The 22,605-nt window shown below is 34.9% G+C and overlaps 1 long non-coding RNA gene across 1 annotated transcript; it reads right to left on the bottom strand.

Moving 5' to 3' along the window:
• Positions 1 to 14,246: 14,246 nt before the first annotated feature.
• Positions 14,247 to 18,440, bottom strand: LOC141491209 (uncharacterized). The gene is made up of 3 exons (XR_012469525.1): positions 18,036 to 18,440; positions 17,052 to 17,160; positions 14,247 to 14,473 (listed from the first exon to the last, which is right to left on the bottom strand). It is a non-coding gene; the product is annotated as an uncharacterized LOC141491209 (long non-coding RNA).
• Positions 18,441 to 22,605: the final 4,165 nt, after the last annotated feature.

Here is a 22,605-nt window from a genome sequence, read left to right as displayed (position 1 = left end):
TGTGGATCATTGGAAGGAATCTACCCAGACTAATGAAGTTCAGTATATAATTCTGCAAGAATTCCTGGGAAATGAGCTATGTAGCCACTTTAATTTTATTGTTTCAACTTATCCTCAGGTAATTAATAATACTTGTTTCTATGCTTAAGTAATTGGTAACCAGTTGGTTGTCTCTAGGAGTATGTTTTAATTCTAAACCAGAAAATAATAGAATGAATATAATCAGAAAATAACAGGTGAATGTACAGTAAGAATACTGTACTTCAACTTTAGTTTTTAATTGAATGTATATACTGACCCAGCATCCCTCCCATTAGATTAGATTGAGTTATCCATTTCCAATAAATAGTAACAGAGGCTCACAAGGGTAAGCCTTAATGTTTACACAATTGCATCCTAATCAACTCAGACACTCTCTGAATGAACTTTGGCAAGTCATATAACCTCTCTGGGCCTCAGTTCTGTAAAAGGAGGGGAAAGTTGACTAGATGACTCTAAGGTTACTTCAAACTAAAAATTATATTCCTATGTTTGCTAAGATAATCTTTGCTGTACTCAGATTTTCTTCTTTCATTTGTTATTGCCAATAATTAAATAAATAATTCTGAACCTGCTTAGGTTAAATAAAATGTATGCATGTCAAGAATAGGAAATGGACTAGCCCTTTTGGTAAAAGTGACTCTCACAAGAGGGCAGCATTTTCTTCTGTTAAAGTTTTTTTTTTTTATATTTTTTGTTAGTGAAATAAACTTCTTGTATGTTCCACTTGAGATGAATGTGAAGACAAGAACTAGAAATGATATAAATTCTCCCTGGGAAATCTTGAGTCAGGGAATGAACCATAGATGCCTAGTTGAACTCAATGCATATGTTCTCAATTTGGCATGAGGTTAAGTTATAGACTAGCTGAAGCACTAAAATAACATTCATTTAGCCAGCTCTTCCCCATTCTGTACTTAAGCAAGATCTTTACATTGATTCCTTATACTATATTTATATATATACTATATTCCTTATACTATATTTAATTAATTTAATTAATTCCTTATACTATATTTAATCTTTTTTGGTTTGTGTCCATCATTTTAGCCCATTCATTAATTTTGAATCTTGTTATATTAGCAAACACTACAAAAATTGCATCATTCACAAATTTGTTTTCTATATTTCCATCAAAGTCACTCCATTTTCTGAATAGAACTGTGTTTTTACTGTCTATAGAGATTGCATTATTATTATTTTTTCTTTTTTTAAAGGGTTTTGCAAGGCAATAGGGTTAAGTGGCTTGCCCAAGGCCACACAGCTAGGTAATTATTAAGTGTCTGAGGCTGGATCTGAACCCAGGCACTCTTGATTCCAGGACTGGTGCTCTATCCACCGTGCAACCTAGGTACCCCATTAGAGATCGCCTTATTGAATTTGATAACATTTTTTGAACAGGACTGTGTTTTTACTATGTTCTATAGAAACTGGCTTTCAGTTCACCATTGATTGACTTTTCAGGAATGTTTGTTCAGTCACCTAAGAATCTATTAGATTGGTTTATTCAGTCAAACTTAGGTACATAAGGACATTTGTATTTTAATGGGTGGATTGTAGTATAGTGAGCTAACCCCTGAAAATTAATCTCTATTGAAAGAATTTCAGGCATCAGTAACATTTTTTGAAATTTTATTTTATTTTTTTTCAAATATATGTAATGGTAGTTTCCAACCTTGATATTTTTTAAGATTTTGAGTTCCATATTTTTTCTGCCATTCTCCCTTCCGTCTCCCTTCCCCATGATAGTGAATAATCTGATTTAGGTTATAAATGTACACATGTCTAATACATTTTCATATTAGTCATGTGATGAAAGAAGAATCAGAACAAAAGGGGGAATAACCACAAGAAAGAAAACAAATATGAAACTATTTTTTAAAAAGTAAAAATAGTATGTTTTGGACTCTGTAGTTTTTTCCCTGGATATAGATGACATTTTCCATCTTTTAGAATTATCTTTTGCTTAGAAAAGCTAAGTCTATCATAGTAGATCATCATTCAATGCTGCTATTAATGATTACAATGTTCTCTTGATTCCATCAGTAACATTTTGGTGGGAAGGCTCTATGGGCAGTCTCCCCAGTCTTATCTAAATCCTATTCCATAGTTGACTGTCTAATTGGTTACTCTTCAACAACAGATAACAGATAAAAGGAACTTACTATTGAATCATCAGAAAATCAACTAGACAAATATCAGATCCAATAATTGTCTTGTTACATATTACTAAATATAGTTTTCAAGAATTAGAAACTTTTCCTCTGTCTCCACCTTCTCCTTGGATAAATTAGGGGATGTATTCACAACTGTTTAACTTGAGAGATTACTCAGCTGTCTTCTTAATCTGGAGATTGTCTATAAAATAAAGTACAAACTTCTTAACCTGGCATTTAAGACATTCCAGAGGCTAACTCTCACGTTCCTTTCCAGGCTTATTTCATGAACTCTCTCCTTTTATGAATTCTCAGTTCCCAAGCCAAATTGGACTATTGACCATTTTCTAAATTTGACAGTCTTTTTTGGATGAATTAATGAACAAATGAATGGGAAAAAATGAGTGTTTGAATTCTGTGTTAAACACTAGGGATGTAAATAGAAGTAATATTGTTGCTATTCTTAAGGAATCCTCATTCTAATGAGGAACCCAACAGATAAAGGAGCATTCATCTGCCAGGGAGATGGAAAATCCTTTGAGATCTAAGAGGACAAATAGGTTGAATACAAGGCTCAGGGTTCCTTAGGATATATCAACAAGGTAGAGGGTATAAAGCCAGTATGGGAAATCCCACAGATAGCCAGGGATACAATATTTGACTTTCCAGGTCTCTTTGGGATAAGAAGATTCAGTCCTGATTAAAAGTCTAAATATGTTGCTTTATATAATTCCTTTACATAATTTTAAAACTTTTTTGAATACTGATATAGCAATGAAAACTTCCATCTGTTTATTTTCATTTACCTATCAGATAAGTCTGATCATGTCATGTAGGTCACTCCTCATAAGCAAATCTTGCTAGCATTGTATGTCTCACTATAACTCTCCCAGCATTTTATACAAATCTGATATTTGTTGAAATATGAAATTTACTTTTCACCATGAATTATGAACAGATCTTTTTCAAAAGTAGGTGTATACTTTGGTAAAACAATGCACATCTAGTAAACCTTAGTCAGACATACGCTGTTGCTATTTTCTGGGGATATATTTATTGAAAGGTAGTTGTTTTTACCTTGGTTTACCTCTAGGTGGTACTTGTGCACCAAAAACTTCAAATTATACTACTAAGAGCCAACATCAACTAAGATCCCAGAATCTCAGTCTTCAGATGTCTGAGACTTGGAAGGGACCTCAAAATCTCTGTACCTAATCTAGTACCTATCTAGCTAGTACTTGAAAAGGAATTCCCTCTATGATAAACCTAAAAAGGGGCCATGTAGCCTTTGTCTGAAAACTTCTGGTGAGGGAGAACTGCCTCCCATTTGCAGTTCATTCCACTTTGGCATAGCTAATTCCTAAGAAAATTGCCCTGATTGCTTCTCTACAATGTCCACCCATTGCTTCTAGTTCTGCCTTCTGGAACCATTATAGAACAAGACTAATCCCATTTGCACTGAGCCCTTCACATACCTGAGAACAGTTAGCATTTCTTCCTTCTTCCCCATTCTCAATACCTTACCTACGTCTAAAAGGCCACTGCATCCAGACCAATATTAGAAATCCTATTTCATATACTATCAGGTCACTGGGTTAAGACAGTTCTGGAAAAGGCAATGAAAAGGACGTCTTTGTACAACTTTACCCCTCACTTTAATCAGCACAATATGCATGTCGTGTCATCATTCACTTGATGTCATAGTCTTCTTTGATTAGGAAGGACAACAATTATCATCTTGAATAAATGCTCACTATTTCTGCTATTGCTTTAACTGACCTCCATTGACTTTTAAATCCCTTCATAATCTGGCTTCAGCTTCTTTTCCAGTTTACTCCAGATAAATTGGACTACTTAGAGAAAATATCCTATTTCCTATTTTTGTGTGGTCTTTGCAAAGACTATGCCCTTTCCTAGGAAGCACTCCTTTCTCACCTCTGTCCCTAATTTCTTTTAAGGCTCAGCTCAGGTACTACTTGAAACCTTTCAGAATACTACAAATAGTACTCTAATTCTCCAGACATTGTTTTGCATTATTTTGCATATTTGTTGTTCAATCTTTTCAGTCATGTCTAATTCTTTATGACCCTATTTGGAGTTTTCTTCACAAAGATAATGGAGGGGTTTGCCATTCCCTTCTCCAGTTCATTTTACAGATGAGGAAACTGAGATTAACAGGGAGAAGTGACTTACTTGCTCAGTGTCATATATGTAGTAAATGTTGAGCCTGTATTTGAACTCAGGTATTCCTAATTGCAGGCAAAGAGCTCTATCTACTGTGCCACCTCACTGCCCCAATTTTGCATATATTTTTCTTTTCTTTTTCTTTTAATTATTAAGTGTCTGAGGTCAGATTTGAACTCAGGTACTCCTGACTTCAGGGCCAGTGCTCTATCCACTGCACCACCTAGCCACCCCTTGCATATACTTTTCACTTAATTGTGTATGTGCTGTATGTTCTAGTAAAAGTAAACTCCTTGAGGGAAAGGGCTGTTATGGTTTTGTTTTTGTAGCTCCAAAATTTATCACAGTACCTTGCACATAGTAAGCCCTTAATAAATACTATTGGAATTGAACTGAATTGTCTCTAGTTCCCTATCCAGTCTGCTAGGGTTCTTCCAGAAATATTCTGTTTTTCCATTATTCTTCTTCCTCAAATATGACAAGAAGAATAGAACCCAATATTTCTCAAGTGGTCTGACCTGCATTACCTTTTGACATCAAATAACAAACAGAAATTGCTTTAGCTTCTTTTTTTTTTTGACCACTTTGCCAAAAAACTTACCATCTAATATCTCATTTCCTCTTCAGAGTAAATCTCTGAGGTCAGTGTGAAAGAGATTATTATCATTCTCATTTTATAACTAATGCCATAGTCATTTTTGACCATTTTCCATACTCCACACTATACCTTACTCATGTGATAGGAGACACCTCCATGTTAGGCAAACTAAGTATGCTTAGACAGCCTGGATTATAACATGTAAAAACATCCTTTCAGAGTTTGATTTTGAATTGCTCCTAGTCTTTTTAACCAGTCATTATTCTAACATTCCAGATAGTTGGTTAATGTATGGGAAGACTATGGGAAGATTCTCTAAAGGGGTAGAAACAGCAACAATTCAGTTTTATTTTCAGAAAATGAAATTCATTTATATTGAATTGAACAATCTTAAATTCTTAGGGCAGAGCACTATGAAAGCACTATGGAAGCTATGCATATGCACAAGAAAAAAATTATGTCCTCATGAAGCTAACAATTTAATGGGAGAAGTGAGATGCAGGCAAAACAACTATAGTCATCCCTTTCACTTAGGGAAAAGGATATGTTGTTGTTAGGGGTATGGTATTCCTCGTGATCTGAAAAATCCTCACAAAATTTTTTGGTCCTCCCTTCATACCAGAGAAGTCTGAATATTATGGTTTGGAAAGATATATAGACTTCTGAATTTCAGCATATTGTTTCCTTTATAATCTTATATGTTTTATTTTATGTATTTATAAAATGTTATTCTGAGAAGGAGCTCATAAGCTTCTCTAGACCACTTTTTTTGTAAGTATACCCCTCTTCTAATCTATTTATCATAATATCACACATAGTATAACAATAATATCACAGCAGATAAATATATATACTTATATACACATATATAAATATATACAAAACATATGCACTATCTATTTTATGCACATGAAGAGCAATGAAGGCTTTGATCCAGGTTAGTTGCTGTGGGGAACAAAAAGGGAAACCAATCCATGCCATATTGCAGAAATGAGAATTTGTTAAGATGTGATAACAAATGGATATTGGTAGTGAGGGTGGAGAGGTAGAGATTGATTCTCTTTGACTCCTTTCTGAGTCACTAACGATGTTGGGAAAAATGTAGCCAGCTAAAGATTTTGGAGTTTGGGCAAACATGAAAGGATTAATTTAAAATACTGACTGACTCAGAAGAATTCAAGGACAAAAATTATTTAAATTGCTGTCATTGGCAGAAACTAAGGGAGAGAAAGACAGTTGGAAACTACTGATTCCCTAAGGAGGTCAGCAACAGCAATAATATCAACAGCATAAGTCTCCCTGAGAGGATAAGAAGTAAGGAAAGGTATAGGAGCATGACAAGTTCCCTGGAAGATTATGCTTCCAGAGAATGGAATAGCTTCACAAAGGAAGAAGAGCAACTCAATTGAGTAGAGAGTGAGTTTTTAAAGAGCTACATAGTGAGTGAGTGTGGTAACTCAAAGAGCAGAGGTGAGGTAAAGAGGGATATATTGAAGAGGGGCTCAAAGATTTAATCTTTTCAGGCTAGGGCAGGGATCCATTGTTTTTCCATTAGGGGTTTGTTCTTGTCAGCAAGGGGCAACATACTTTATTAAAATTTCGTTGACCTCATCTCAATAACCTGGACAATAGAATGGAGATAGTGGCAAATATTGCCTTGAGCAATATTATATACAAGATTAATAGTGTAAAGGGAACAGATTAATTATAAAACATATTTTTATGTCCAATTTCTCTTGTTCATTTAGGTAGGTAACATTTAAAGAAAAGGAGAATTCCAGAAGAAGTATAGATTTTAGAGAAAGATGTCAAAAGTTTCCTTTTGGACTGAAATAAGTTTTGAAGACATTTACATAAAGGTAAAAGCGGAAGTGCTATGAATGAGCAATCTCTAAGGGAGAAAGAGAAAGACTGATAACGAAACTTTAGGGAACATCTTTATTTAGGCACTAGGAGGAAATGGAATAGCTAGGTAAAGAAGAAAAAGAGAGATCAGAGTAGAAACAAGCAATTATATAAAATAGAGAAAAGATGAGAATGGTCAGAAGCCAGATTACAGGGTATAGAGATATGAAGAGATAGTAAAGAAATGGAGATATTGGCTATAAACTGCTTTTTCAAGTTTTTCAATTGAAGAAAGAGGTGAGAAATTGTTGTTTAGTTAAGTCATGATCACCTCTTTATGAACTCATTTGGGGTTTTCTTGGCAAAGATACTAAAGTGATTTGCTCTTTCCTTCTCCAGCTCATTTTATAGAGGAAGAAATTTACGCATACAGGATTAAGGGATTTACCCTATTGCACAGCTAATCTAAATCCCCCAAACTTCAGGGCTGGTACTCTATCCAAGCTTGAGGCAAGCAAGTATACAGTTTTCCTTATACTTTTTAGGATATTCCTTATACTTTTAGGATAAGGAAAACTTGAGCATGTTAGTAGTTGAATGGGAAGGAGTCAATGAAGGGTGAAAGATGAAGATGAAAGAGAGAAAATGAATGGGAGAAGTATGGGAGAAGTGAAGAGGTAGGAGAGAAGAAATCATAAGTGCAGGAAGAAGAGTTGACCTTGGAGCAGAGACTGCTAACAGTGTCAAATGTAGTAGATAGACTGAGAGTTTAAGAAATTGCTGAATATTTTCCTCTGATAACCAGAGGGGAATGTAGATATGGAAAATAAACCTAGAACAATGGCTAGTTTCACTAGGTATGCTTGTAAGACTTTGGATTTTATGTTATTTCAGATAAAAATGTATAAATAATTTTATTTAATAAATTTATTTAATAATTATTTATTTAATTTAATTTATATTTTACTTATCTAACATGTATTGTAAGTATAGAATTTGCAAAATAAACAAAATTTGCCTATCACACAAGTGCACTAACCTCAAAGCATAAAAGACCTTGAACTCACAAAGGACTCCAGAAAAAAGTTTGCTCTTATTAAAGAGAAACTTCATATTTGAGTCTCTGGTCTTTCCTAATTCTCTTGTAGTGCTGCCAACTTAAATATTCAGTGTGCTATGAATACTTACAGCAAAGAATACTGTTTTGTGAGGAAAAACAAAAAGTTTGAGAACATTAATGTGGAAAGGCTTCACAGAAGGCTTCAAAAGTCAGACTAAGAAATTTAATCTTATTTTGTAGTGTGAGAAATGGGGAGCCATTGAAGGTATTCATGCATAAGAATGATATGATAGGACATTTGCTTTAAGGAGATTATTTTGATAGCATAATGAATGATGCATTCATTATATATAGAAATCCTGTATAGTTGCAATAGACTTGCAATAGCTTAGGTGAAATATAATAGATGTAATAGGGTCTGAAAAAGGTAATAGTAATAGGAATTGAGAGAAAGGGATTCCTAGTAAGAGATTTGTGGAGATAGAATTTACACGAACTAGGTAACATTTTATTGGTTGTGGGGAATAAAGTATAAGGAATAGTTAAAATTTAATTAAAAATTTTGAGTCAGGGTGGCTAGGTAGCACAGTGGATAGAGCACTGACCCTGGAGTTGGGAGTACTCGAGTTCAAATCCAGCCTCAGATATTTAATAATTACCTAGCTATGTGGCCTTGGGCAAGCCACTTAACCCCATTGCCTTGCAAAAGCCTAAAAAAAAGTTTTGAGTCATACTGAGTCTATACCTTGAAGAGATCATGAAAAAGAATAAAAACATCATCTGTACAAGAATATTAATAGCAGCCCTGTTTGTCAAAGAATTAGAAAATGAGCGAATGTTCATCATTTCGAGAATGGCTGAACAAATTGTGGTATATGTACATTGTGGAATACTATTGTTTTATTAGAAATCAGGAGGGATGGGAATTCAGGGAATCCTGGAAGGATTTGTGTGAACTGATGCTGAGCGATATGAGCAGAACCAGAAGAACATTGTACACCCTAATAGAAACGTGGGGGTGATGATCAACCTTGATGAACTTGCTCATTTCATCCATGCAACAATCAGGCACAATTATGGGGTATCTGCTATGGAGAATAGCATTTGTATCCAGAGAAAGAATTGTGAAGCTTGAACAAAGACCAAAGACTATTACCTTTAATTTTAAAAATCCATTATCTTATTATGTAATTTTGCTATTTCTTATACTTTATTTTTTTCTTAAGGATATGATTTTTCGCTCTTCACCTTCAACTTAGATCACTGTATACCATGGAAACAATGTAAAGACTAACAGACTGCCTTACTGTGGGGTGGGGGTGGAGGAAGGGAAGCGAGATTAGAAGAAAAATTGTAAAATTCAAAATAAATAAATTTTAAAAAATAAAAAATGTTTTGAGTCTACTTGAGTCCCAGGATGGAAATTCCATAAGCAAAGATAGTGAAACTAGGAGGCTCACTTTTGGTTATGATAACTTATTTTTTGAAAATGTTAAATTTGAGGCATTACTGGAATAATCAGGTGAAGACATATATGTCAACAGTTGGTAATGCATGTGAAGAGTTAGGAAGAAATGTTGGAATTAGAGATCAAGATTTGGGAGTTTTCCAAATAGATGCAATAATTGGAGTGATAGGAAGAGATGAGATTATCAGATGAAAGAATATAATAAAAGACAGGGCTGAAAATTGTACTTGGAAAAGAATTTGTAAGAAAAAGATGAGAAAAAAAGATAGAAAAAAGAAATGTTGAAAGAGGTAGGAGGAGAAAGAAACCAAGGATATACAGTGTAATAGAAAAGGTTAGTCAGGTTAAAGGAAGTTTTTTCTTTCTTTTTTTTTTTTGATTTTATTTATTTTGAGTTTTACAATTTTTCCCCCCATGTTCTTTTAATGATATAGGAAATAAACATGTATATTAGGTTTCAGGTAAGAAGATAGTGGAGAAGTAACAATACAAGCTGCAAGAGGGAAAATGACAATTAATGGAGCAAGAAACCAGAAAAAATAGAGATGAGAGCAAGAGCAGAAGTTAGTTTTTAAAATAAGAAGGATTACTTCTAAGAGACAAAAGAAACAGAGATGAGTGAAGATTAAGAAAAATGATTAAGTGCATTGGGAGAATGAGGATAGACTTTACTTTCATTTGATTTATTCAATCTTAGTAAAGTGGAGGGTAAGCTATTTGCTTAAAATTAATAAGTAAATCAAAAACACCTTAAAACATTCTGTTATGGTCTGAATCACTCTGGTTAAAAAACTTTCAATATAACAGTTACTTTTAGGTTAATTTGTTCCATGTAAAAAGTATGTTTCCGTGTTCAATCTTATTTGACTTAAAAACTGGGAGTGTAAAATTTTTAGATAATAAAGGGACAGTAGAACAACTAAAACATTCAAGATCAGTTCCTACCATTTCTGTAAAATTTTTGTCATCTTTAGGGAAATACTACATTTTAAATGGTTAAATAGATTGTGTTTCCAAGTAACTTTACCTGCTTTACTTTTTTTGTATCTAATTCTTCTTCATAAATCTCTTATTCTCTTCATATTAAAAATGCCATTCTCTCTCCTTTTTATCAATCACATATAGAGATGGCCCTTCTTCTCAAGGTCAACTCTTTTGCATATGCACTTGATTCTGTCCTTTCTAGCTGACATCTTCAATTATCCCTTTTCTCTCCCTTAAATGTAAACTTTACTCTATTTATTGGTTCTTTCCCAACTACCTTCAAACATATCCAAGTCTCCTCCATTCTTTAAACAAACCAGAAAACAATCTCAAGCTTTAATCTTTTTAGTTCTCTTACTTTTCTCAACCAAATTCCTGGGAAAAGCTACTGCTACTCACTGCCTCCTCTTTCTTTCTTTCCCTACTGAACCCTTTTGCAGTCTGATTTCTGACCTCATCATATAGATAAAAAAACTGTTCTCTCCAAAATAATCAGTGATCTCTTAAACTCTCAATCTGTCTACTGCATTTGACACTGTTGGCAGTCTCCAATCCTAGTTACTCTCTCTTCTCTGGGTTTTCTTAATACTCCTCTAATCTTTCCTGTTTCAACTCCTATATGCATAGATGCTCTTTCTCAGTCTCCTTTGTTGTTTTATCATTCAAATCTGTCCTCCCTTACTGTGGGTACACCCCAAGGTTCTTCCTAGACCCTCAACTTTCCTTTTACATTATACTTTTTGATAATCTCATCAGCTTCCATAGTTTTAACTATCATCTCTATTCAGATGATTCCCTGATCTCTATTATCTACTACCTCATTCCTTCCCTGAAACTCCATACCACATCACCAGTTGACTATTAAAATTGGATATCATGGAGACATTTTAATTCCATATACCCTTGCATCTTAAGCTCCTTCTTACTTCCAGGACATCCGGGCTCCTTCTTACTTCCATGACATCCATTGTGCCTATAAGGAAAGAGAGCATGGAGAATGATGAGATATGGCTATTACAGGGGTGAAGGCCTGGGAAAGAACCAGAATGGAAAGACTGGAGGTCAGTCAGAAGATTAGAGGGTGGACAATGGATTGTAAAAGTAGAGGGAAAAAATGGAATGACCCCAGATTGTGGCCAGATAATGGAATTTCAGAGCTTAGAAACATGGAAGAGGAGTACTTGTGGAAAATGAAAAGATCAAGAAAAGGACAATTTCTGTGTGTAGCTGATGTGGGATGGAGGAGTAGGCCATGAGAAATGAATTAAATTGAGGAACTAGGAGGGCTGTGTGTTGAGGAAGCATCAAAATGTAGGTTAAGTCCCCTAGTATGAGAGCCGAAGATGGGTGAGAGAGAAAAACTCTTAGCCAGCAATTGAATTTAATGAGAAAAGAAGGGAATTTTTCTGGAGGATCAATAGAAAGCTATTAGCAGAATTTTGATTGTGTGGTAAATATGGATTGAGTGAGCTTCAGATGACAAGTTAGTGAGTGATAAAGGTAGGAAAAAACTAGAAGTATCAATGGGGAGCAAGAAGCATTCCCAATTCCCTTACTTCAACCAATGAGTTGGGAAAATGAGTAAAAGCAATTAGGAGAGGATGTCCAGAAAGATTGTGTTATAATATAAGGAAGGAGCTAGGTTTCAGGGAAAATTTGAAGATGAAAGGAAAATATTTAAGATGAAAGCATGTTACCTTTAGAGTGCATGTAATTCAGAAAGAACAGTGGAAGGTGTGGGTAGCTTCAAAATACAACATTGGAAGTAGAGGGGGGGCAGTCTTGGATTGAAGATGATGGAGAATAGGATTTGAATAAGTAGCCAGAGGTTCAGAATCATTGGGAAAAGGGAGTAAGACTGCATGTAAATTTATTAATCACTACTAAATGAATTCAGGAGGGTTATATTAATTTCACCAACACTTTGGCCTCAGGATAGTACCCTCTTGGTATAGTAGACAGCCCAGTCAAGGAGATCAGAGGGGGAAGTTGATCGAATATAGTAATTTGTCTTATTCATTCAGGCAGGCTGGGTCAGAAGATAGGTGGAAGGAGAAGGGAAAAAAATGGCATTGCTCCATCCTTTTAGGTAAGAAGACTCCTTTGCAATCAGGAAGAGACTAACCCAGGGAACCAGCACTCAGTGAAATTGAATCTTTCTATCTGTCTACTGCCTGCTTCTCTACTGCCTACAAACATGCTCAAATCTCCCTCATCTTCAAAAAAACCTTCATGTGATCCATCCATCCCTTTAACTATCATCCTGTTTCTTTTCTCTTTTGTGACTAAACTCTTTGAAAAGGCTGTCTTCTTTATTCTCTTCATAACTCTCTTAAGTTCCACTTCCAACTTCATCCAAAGCTTCTCCAAAGATCTTCAAAGAAAATCAAATGATTTCCTGGTGCCCAGATCTAGTGGCCTTCTCTCAATCTTTGTCCTTCTTGACCTTCTTGCAGCTTTTGATATTGTTCATCACCCTCTTCACCTTTTTTTTTTAGGTTTCTTTGCAAGACAAATAGGGTTAAGTGGCTTGCCCAAGGCCACACAGCTAGGTAATTATTAAGTGTCTGAGGATGGATTTGAACTCAGGTACCCCTGACTCCAGGGTCCATGCTTTATCCACTGCACCACCTAGCCGCGCCCCCCCCTTCAGCTTTGATGCAATTTTTCCTCTCTAGGTTTTCAGGACACTACTTTCTCTGACTATCTGATCATTGATTCTCTATCTCCTTTGGCAGATCTTCAAACAGTTTGTGACCACTAGACCAAGGTTCCTCATAGGACTGTCCAGGGCCCTCTTATCTTCTCCTACTATTTCACCTGGTGTTCTCATTAGCTCCTGGGAATTCAATGATCATTTCTATATGGATGACTCTCAGATCTACTTATCCAGCCCTTCACCCCTCTACTAAAGTTGAGTTGTACCAAAATTAGAACATTCAAGTCCTTTAACAAAACTCCAAGTCATTTCCTCAAAGTTAATTTTTTTAAAAGTACAATGTACATTGAGTTCCAACACTGAATTAATCTTTACATTTTAGTAGATGTGAAGAGGAAAAAAGTCTTGTCTATGAAGGGTAAACTCAAATTAAGAATGAAGCAAGTACAATCTGCTTTTTCATCTGTAAAATGAGGAACTAGGACTGTCTGGAGTCCCTTCAGCTCAATTCCTATGATCTCAGAAAGGATGGTGATATTGAATAGTTCAGATACTATGTAATCTATAGAAGACAAGATTTTAATGCCCATCTCCTAATGCCTCCTTAGACTTCTTTTGTGCTCTTTGTCCTCGAATAATTCACTTTTGACACTAAGAAAGCTAAACTATCAGATCATAGGATCATGTATGCAGAACTGGAAAAGACTAACTAGTCCTATCTTCTCATTTTGAAGAAAGGCAAAGGTTGTATAAGTTACATAAGTTTCAGAATCAGGATTTGAACCCAGGTCCTCTTGCTCTTTTGTTATTCAGTCATTTCAGTTGTGTCTGATTCTTTCTGACCCCATTTGGGGTTTTCTTCATGGAGATACTGAAGTGGCTTGCTATTTCTTTCTCCAGTTCATTTACAGATGAGAAAGTCAAGGATAACAAAGGTTAACTTGTCCAAGACTGTACAGTTAGTATCAATTCTTCCTAAATCTAGGCCTGGCATTTTATTCACTGTACCACCTTAGTTGCCACTCTCGTTCTAGTTTAGAGTCAAGAATTGTTCCAATGTAACATTGCCTCATCTAATTTCATCTGCAACAAAAAAGACTACAAAACAACAGCATACGCAATGATATATCATCTATATATACTGTAGTACTATAAAAAGAAAAATTTATATTATATATTATTTTTAATATTATAGATACTATATTATAGCTTTTATTTCAAATACATATAGTAAGAATTTTTTTTTCCTTCTGGAAGACTTGCCAAGCAATTTGAAGTACAGGTAATTAAGAACTTCTGTCATTAAATGAGTCTTCTTTTCATCTATAATAATATAGTTGTCTAATTTCCATATGGAAAACAGGTCCTGATTTCAATGATAGCTGAGAACATGGAGAGGACTGAACTCTAATTGAAGAAGTATTTTGGCTTGTGTTCAAATCAATTCCAGAGGAGTTTGGCATCCTGAAAGAACATCCCCCTGGGAAATCAGATTAGATGAAATGTTGTTCAACCACAACTGAATCCCTAGAGATGATCAAGTCAATCAAGAACTAGCAGTCACTTGTGTCTTCTTTATACACACACACACACACACACACACACACACACACACACACACACACACAGAGATATTAGAAATGGAACTTCAGTGACAATTCTGCATTCTATAGTCTTAGATTGCTGTCTGAGACACTGAGTGTTATGGACTTAGTGTAAGGCAGCCCACTCTGTGTAAGACATTGGATCTGAAATTAAGAACTTTCTGAATCTGAGTTTCTCTATCCATTAGGTCAAGTGGCCTCTAGCTTCATATTTGCTAAAATACAATAGGTTAGTCCATTCTTGGGGATGGGGGGAAGGAAAATAAGAACCAAATTACATGCCATAGGGTTTTAGGAGCTGGAATAAAGGGTGGGGGATTGTAATCATTAAATCCTTTTCCTACCTAGACTTCAGTCATCACCCTCCCCTTTCCCCCATTGTAATACAAGGTACACCCACACCCCTAAGAAAAAATGAGCTGTGGCCAAGATTATATTTATAACACCTTCTGTATGATCCCATCTCCAAGAATTTTCAGAGATTTCCTAATTAGAGAAAAACATAGTAGGAAAAGATACATACCTTGCCCTGACTGCCTCAACAGTTTCTCTGTACCTCTGTCTCTATCTCAATATTTCTATTTTTCCATTCTATCTCTATCTCTATCAATTTAAAGTCTATCTCTGACTATTGTATTTGTGATTCACCAGTTCATTCTTTATGAATATAAGAAGAATTTGATCAATCCACTCAGCGATGACTTCTGACTAACAGGTCTATGCAGTAGAAAGGGTCATCCTAGGGGTGGCTAGGTGGCAGTGGATAAAGCACGGGCCTTGGAGTCAGGAGTACCTGGATTCAAATCCGGTCTCAGACACTTAATAATTACCTAGCTGTGTGGCCTTGGGCAAGCCACTTAACCCCATTGCCTTGCAAAAACCTAAAAACAAAACCAAAAACAAAAACAAAAAAAAAGAAAGGGTCATCCTATGGTTCATTAATAGGGGATGTAGTGCTGCAAGTGGACACTGGAGGGCACCTGAAAGTCAGGGATAGATGCGAAGAAGTTTGGGGAAGTAGGATAGAGGAAATCTGGTCAGGTTGATCTCTGATTCCTAGGAAACACAGAATAATAGTTCAGGGTCATCCTACGGAGGGACGAGGTAAGAGTTAACATCATTTGAAAATTCAGAGTCTGGTGCAGGAAATGCCAATGAGTCATATTTTCAGGAAGTACATTAAAGCCAGGAACAGACCTAATCCAACTCAGGGATAGCCAGAGCTGGGGATATTTATGAGTCCAAAAGCCAAGAGCAAGATAGAGGATTTGCTAAGAGTAGGATCAACATAGACAGTTGGACTGAGAGCTGGACCAAGTGGATTAATTGTTTAGATAAAGTCTGAACTGGCACAGACACAGAATGATCCTTGAATAAGTGTGTGGTCACTTCCTGGCTTTAACTTCTCATGGGGTTTTTCTATAGATAATTTGTCATTCTTTCTATGTTTAAAAACTGAACTCTCGATGTTTTAGGAATTTTTCACTAACTAAATATCTCCTTATTCACAAATGAGATCCTCTTCAATTACTTCTTTGTGTTTAAAAACCTTTCAGAGATTTCCAGATGCTTAAAGGTAGAGGCATACAATACTTGTCAGTATTATTATCCTTATTTTACATTAAAACAATTCAGCATTTTAGAGATTTAGTTACTTTACAAAGGTTACATAACAAGTAAGGATAAACAGAGCAAGTTTTGACCTCAGTTCTCTTGACTCCAAGTTCAGATGGACTTTCATTTGAATACTTTATTGAGGACTTTTTAAAATACCTTCCTCAAAATGTGATCTTTCTATACCCTATAGGCAATCATTCATCTTTCCAATTAGAGGTGAAAGATAAATTTCACCATCAATCATCTGAAGTTGAGATGGATCACTTTTAAGATCAACTGCAATTTAAATTTTTTAAGGTTGTTTTTCTTTACCTCTTTGTAATCATTATGCAAACTGTTTTACTGGTTCCATTAATTCTGTTCTGAATTAATCAATCATTAAACATTTACTAAACACTTTTTATGTGACAAGCACTAAACTAAGCATCATTTCATATATAGCTTCTCAAGTTTCTCTAAGTTTCAACATTTCTTACATAATCTCTTTCAAGTACCTAGGACACAGAAGCTAGCCTAGAGCAAAATTTTGATGCTCTGTAACATACTCTTGGATAGACATTTATAATGAAGGCTTTACTCAAGGCCTTCACTGTAATCTTTTACACAATTTAACCCCTTCTGTGAACAGGTTTCAGAACTACTTCTCAAGAGCCTTCAATACAGTTGAACTTAGCTAGGTGTTAGGAGGAAAACTATTTCACTCTAAAAATAACAAGTATCTACAGTGGGGAAAATGGAGCAAAAAAGAAAACTGGAGCAAGCAAAGATCCCAGTTCAGACTACAGTTCTTTGACATTGGGCAAGATAGTAACTGCTATGAGTCTCTATATTACTTACCTCTGTTCCTGAGTAATCAAAAGAATCAAATGAGATGATGTTTTCAAATCCAAATAAGGATTAGATTTCACCAGCCTGAGGAATTTCTTCTGTAAACACTGACAGAATTCTGTCTTGGAAAAATAAGGATCAAAGAAATTTAGTAATTTACCCAAAGTCATTCCTTGGTGATCAAGGGAAGATTTAAAGCCAGATCTTTAACAGTCTGTCTATTCCACTTCCCTATTTACTCCCATACATGTAAAGCATCAACCCTTACAGACTGAAATCAAGTCTCTGCATTTTCAGAAAATATTTGTTAATCACAGAATTGAGTAGGTTTTTAAGTGGTGTATTTGAGTGAGCAATTACAAGTCATATGAGGAGAAGATACCTATCCTTCAAAAGTCAAGGGATTGTCAAGGGAAGGGGGTTGGCTTCCTGGCACTTCTTAAATCATATTACAAAAGCGTTTAATGTCATGGCCCTCATACTGTGAGACTTTGGACAAGTTTCTTAATTTCTCTGAGCTATAACTTATTCCTCTGTAAAATATAAAGGAATTAGATTGAATAATTGCTAAAATCATTTCTAGCTCTAAATCCATGAACATTTTCTAGTAGAGAGGCAAGAGGCAGTTTCTACTGGAATTTATAGATGTGTGCTCCTCCCTGCTCTGAAGCCAAGTTAGATATGGGGGTTCATTGCTCTGGGATTATTTTATTCCCCATTTGGGGAATTGCTACCTTACCTTGGATTACCAATGAAAGCTACTAATGAGATTAATTACTAATTAATTAGAGTTGCTAATTATGGAAATAATTTACCAGCTGGAGGGCTAAGATTTTTTTCCCAGCAAGAAGGAAAATTTAAAATAAAAGTATCCAATGTACAAAAATGAAGCAGGCATGAAACTGGTAGTTAAATTCTCAGTAATAAAGAAACAATTCTTAGAACAATCTAGTATCTTATAACAGTAAGGTCAATTGAGAGGCTGATTCATACCTTTTTCAGACAGACAGTTTTTCTATAAGTAAAAGAAGTTAACTGTTTTGAGAACAGTCCAATAAAAAAACAAGGAGAATTGACTTTCTAGATCTTTCTGTTCTTAAATCAATGAATTCTTTGTTGCAAGTCTGTTCCTGCTGCTGCCAGTTACTACCCTTATTACCTGTACTTCAAGGTATCCTTGGTCCTTTGATGTCTACAAGGTACATACTTGAAAAAGGAAATAAAAAAGGAGAGCAAAGGCTTCTAGTACAAGCCCAGAGAGCTAAGTTCATGCTACACATGGGAAAAGTTGCTCTTGGATGCCCTGACTCCACTGTTATGTTGGGGAATGGATAGATCCTTCTTTCTTATACATATTTTCTTCTCAGTGACTGGAAGGTCCCTCTAAGTGGAAGCTGTCTCTTCTACAATTTAACACCTGTTGAACTTTTCTGGCTTAGCAACCAATTGTGACTCAATCCTGTGATGAGTTAGATGTAGCCAGAAGCAGGCAAATGATATTTGGTTATGTTTGAAGGATGAGATTGGGGTGGAAGCCAGGGGAAGTCATATGGAATGACAATTGAACCCAAAGGGGAACATTAGTAAATCAATAGTAAGTACAATATTGTGATAATATTAGCAGTTTGAGTTTCACAATAGAAATGAGTTCTTATAATCCATTGAACATAGATGTTCATACCTTACTAGCCCCTGGCAGACAAATTTAGAAAGACCTAAGCAATAAGATGACAGACTTTTTTCCAGTTCAGTTTCTTCAAATGCTAGTGACATCACTACTAATTTTCTCATAGGCATAAACTCCATGTGTTCAAAATAGAGCTAAATGTTTTCCCTTTTATTACCTCCCCCTTCTTCTAATTTGTTCATTTCTAAATGTTTCTAAATACCCATACTGGAAACCTAGAAATCATTCTCAACTGTTCAATCTAATCTATTCTGCTCATCACCTTTATCCATTCTGTATGTCCTTCTTGATATTTCTCATGTTTTTCTCTTTATCTATGCAAAGGCTATGGTCATTCTTGTCTGAGGTTACCAAAGAAAAAGATGCAGAGACTAGACAATGGATAAAGGAAATCATGAAAGATAGACAATGTTGACTACTATAAAGTTTTTGTATAAATAAAATGAAGACAGAATTAATAGAGAAATCACAGACTTGGGAAACAGTATTAATATGATTTATAAGAATATGAACAAGCAGTTTTCAGATGAAGAAATAAGTCATTTATAGTCATTTGAAAAAATGCTCCAAATCATTAGTGATTAGAGAAATGAAAATTATAAACAACTTTGTGATACCATCTCATACCTATCAGATTGGCTAAGAAGCCAAAAATGGAAAATGATCAGTGTTCGAGAGGATATAAGAAAATTGGGACAATAAGGCATTGTTGGTATTGTGAACTGATCCAACCAATCTGCAAAGTGTTTGGAACTATGCCCAAAGGACAATAAAACTGCACATACCCTTTGATTCAGCAATATCACTACTAGATCCATATCTCGAAGAAATCATAAAAAGCAGGACAAGTTTCACATGCTCAAAATTATTTATAGCAGCTCTTTTTGGAGTGGTAAAGAATTGGAAATTGAGGATATACCCATCAATTGAGGAATGGCTAAACAAGTTACGGTATATAAGAAAATATGAGTGGTCAGACTTTAGAGAAGTATGAAATTACATGAACTGATGCTAAATGAAGTGAGCAGAACCAAGAGAACATTGTACACATTAATAGTAACATGGTGAAATGACCAACTATGATGGATGTGGCACCTCTCAGCAGTTCAATGATCAAGGACAATCCTGAGGGATCTGTTATGGACAAATACCATCTTTAACCAAAGAAAAAACTATTGATTCTGAATGTAGAGCAAAAAATACTTTGTTCACTGTTTACATTTTTTTATGTTGTTGTTTCTTTCATTTTTATGTTTTTTTTCCTTCCTTAGTTCTAATTCCTCTTTCACAGCATGACTAATGTGGGAATATGTTAAATTCGATTGTGCATGTATAACTTTTATCAGATTGTTCACCACCATGGGGAGTAGGGCTGGAAGCGTGGATGTCAGGAAAAAATGTGGAACTCATAAGTTTGCAAATGGATGATTGTTGAAAACTATCTTTACATGTAACTGGAAAAATAAGATAAAATTTTTTTAAAAGATATGCTTTTATATTTTATAAGAAACTATGATCTCCAAAAGATACAAGGAATTAGCAAATGTATTCTGATCTTGTATGACTGTAATCATGTCCTCCATTAAATCCTCCAGTCTATCCATTTAACTTGCTGGAGGGCTTCTAGGTCTCTTAATATCACTTATATGTCAGTAAGTGTGCAGATTTTCTTTTCCTCAAATTATATGACAATTGTAATCATATATTTCTCTGATGATATCCTTTACACCATTTTTCTTATTTAATTTTTCAATAATATGTTTTAACCAAGCATGAATCTTTTCATTGCCCTTGGTGTTAACTAAAACTTAAACTCTTCAGAGACAGTGATATTCATTTTATTTTTGGCAAGGCAATGGGGTTAAGTGACTTGCCCAAGGTCACACAGCTAGGCAATTATTAAGTGTCTGAGGTCACATTTGAACTCAGGTCCTCTTGACTCCAGGGCTGGTGTTCTATCCCCTTGCCACCTAGCTGCCCCCAGTGATATTCATTTTTGCTGTTTCCATGTAACATCACTGAAAGAAAACTTTAATAATCCAATGGAGTCACAATGAAATAATTAAACAAAATAAATCAATATATGCCTGACAAATATTCCACATCTGCACATCTGTTCCAATTCACTGTGCATATGTATGTACAAAAAGTAAGAGATGAACTCCATAAAATGTCCTTTAAACTCTATACTATATATTTTTACTATCTGGATAGTTAAACTAAACTTTTAAGTAGTTATGATCTTATTTATCTTATTTAGGAGGATATATATATATGTACACATATATATATATATATATGTATATATGCATCTTTGGTGGATGTAATCAACACAATGTTATCCCTGAGCAAGTATATCTGTAGGACTTTAAAGAAAATCCTTTGGGGTGGCTAGGTGGCACAGTGGATAGAGCACCAGTCCTGGAGTCAGGAGGACCTGAGTTCAAATCCGGCCTCAGATACTTAATAATTACCTGGCTGTGTAGCCTTGGGCAAGTCACTTAACTCCATTGCCTTGCAAAAAAAAAAAGAAAATCCTTCTTCAACTTGGATTCTGTATTAGATACCTTGATATGATAGTGATGAACACCTATATTAGGTATGTGTCTCCCTGTTTTATATCTTTCTTGATACTAATTTGAGGGTCATCAAATTAAGTTATCTTTCAAGGCATTTTTATGATAATGATAAATGTATGGGAAACATAAAAGAGAGCCTTAAGGCTCTGATTTGGTTCTTTTAATAATTGGCAAGCAATAAGTATATTGGGTTCCAAGATTTTTCCAAGTTTTGATATTTTTCTCCCATTCTGATATTTTAATTGGTTCGACACTTTAAGAAATATGTAGCTTCTAGTACAGGCCTTTTCTATGTATACTTGTTCTGGTCCAATTGTTTTTTTTCCCAATTTCTCCCTTCAGTAGCATTTCCACTTCCTTCTGTAGTGCTCTGGGGGACTATGATATCAGTATCTAAATGTGGTGGTTCCACAGTCCCAAGTTTATAAAAAAGTTTATGATAAAAATCCTTACCTGAGCCTTTGGATTTTTCATCTGTTAGTTGACTTTCTTCTATGTTTAACCCTAAATGTTCTTATTATGATATTGATTAATTGATTCATTCAATTACAAGTTATTTTTCTTTTTACCTCTTTAATGAAGTAATACCATTCAATTCCAGATTTCCCAGCATCCTTCTCCATGAGATTTTATGAACAAGTTTATAACCTAAAACAGTGGTGCCCTTGGCTGCCATTTATCTCTCCTTGGCAAGGACATCAAGTGTTGGCTAAAGTGTTCTTTTCATTCCTTTGATCTCATTATTGCAGTTGATTTAAACTACTGGTACTTTCCTCTGTATATTTCCTGTTTTAGGACATGAGTAATTTGTTTAAATAGGTAAGGATGAAGTTATTCTAATTGTACACCATAAGTTATTCTCACTGTTATTTCTCTTCTAATTTTGTATTGATTTTGTTCTTTGCTCCAACAAGTCAGTGGTCTGACTGTATATAGGCTGTTAATGAAGAAAATCATAAACAAGTTCTTTCTGATCTGTTCAAATGCTATTAGCTTCACTTTTAAATGTTATTTGGTGATCACAGTATTCATGCTATTATAAGTATAAAGTCGTTGGGTAGAATACATGCCTTTAAGTTTTCTCCTTATCTTTCCTTGAAACAGTTTTCAATTGATTTTTTCAATTTTTACAACTTGTATTTCTGACAAAGGACTCCTTTTTTTTTTAAACAATCAAATATTTTATTTTTCCCCTTTTTTTGACATTTTAAAATTGTAGTTGTTTTCCAAATATATATATATACACAATAGTAATATGTACCTTTCATTATTTACAAGGCTCTGAAATCTACAATTC

This window comes from Macrotis lagotis, chromosome 6 (genome assembly GCF_037893015.1).
Source record: "Macrotis lagotis isolate mMagLag1 chromosome 6, bilby.v1.9.chrom.fasta, whole genome shotgun sequence".
NCBI lineage: Eukaryota > Metazoa > Chordata > Mammalia > Peramelemorphia > Peramelidae > Macrotis > Macrotis lagotis.
This window is presented reverse-complemented; position numbering and strand designations above follow the sequence as displayed.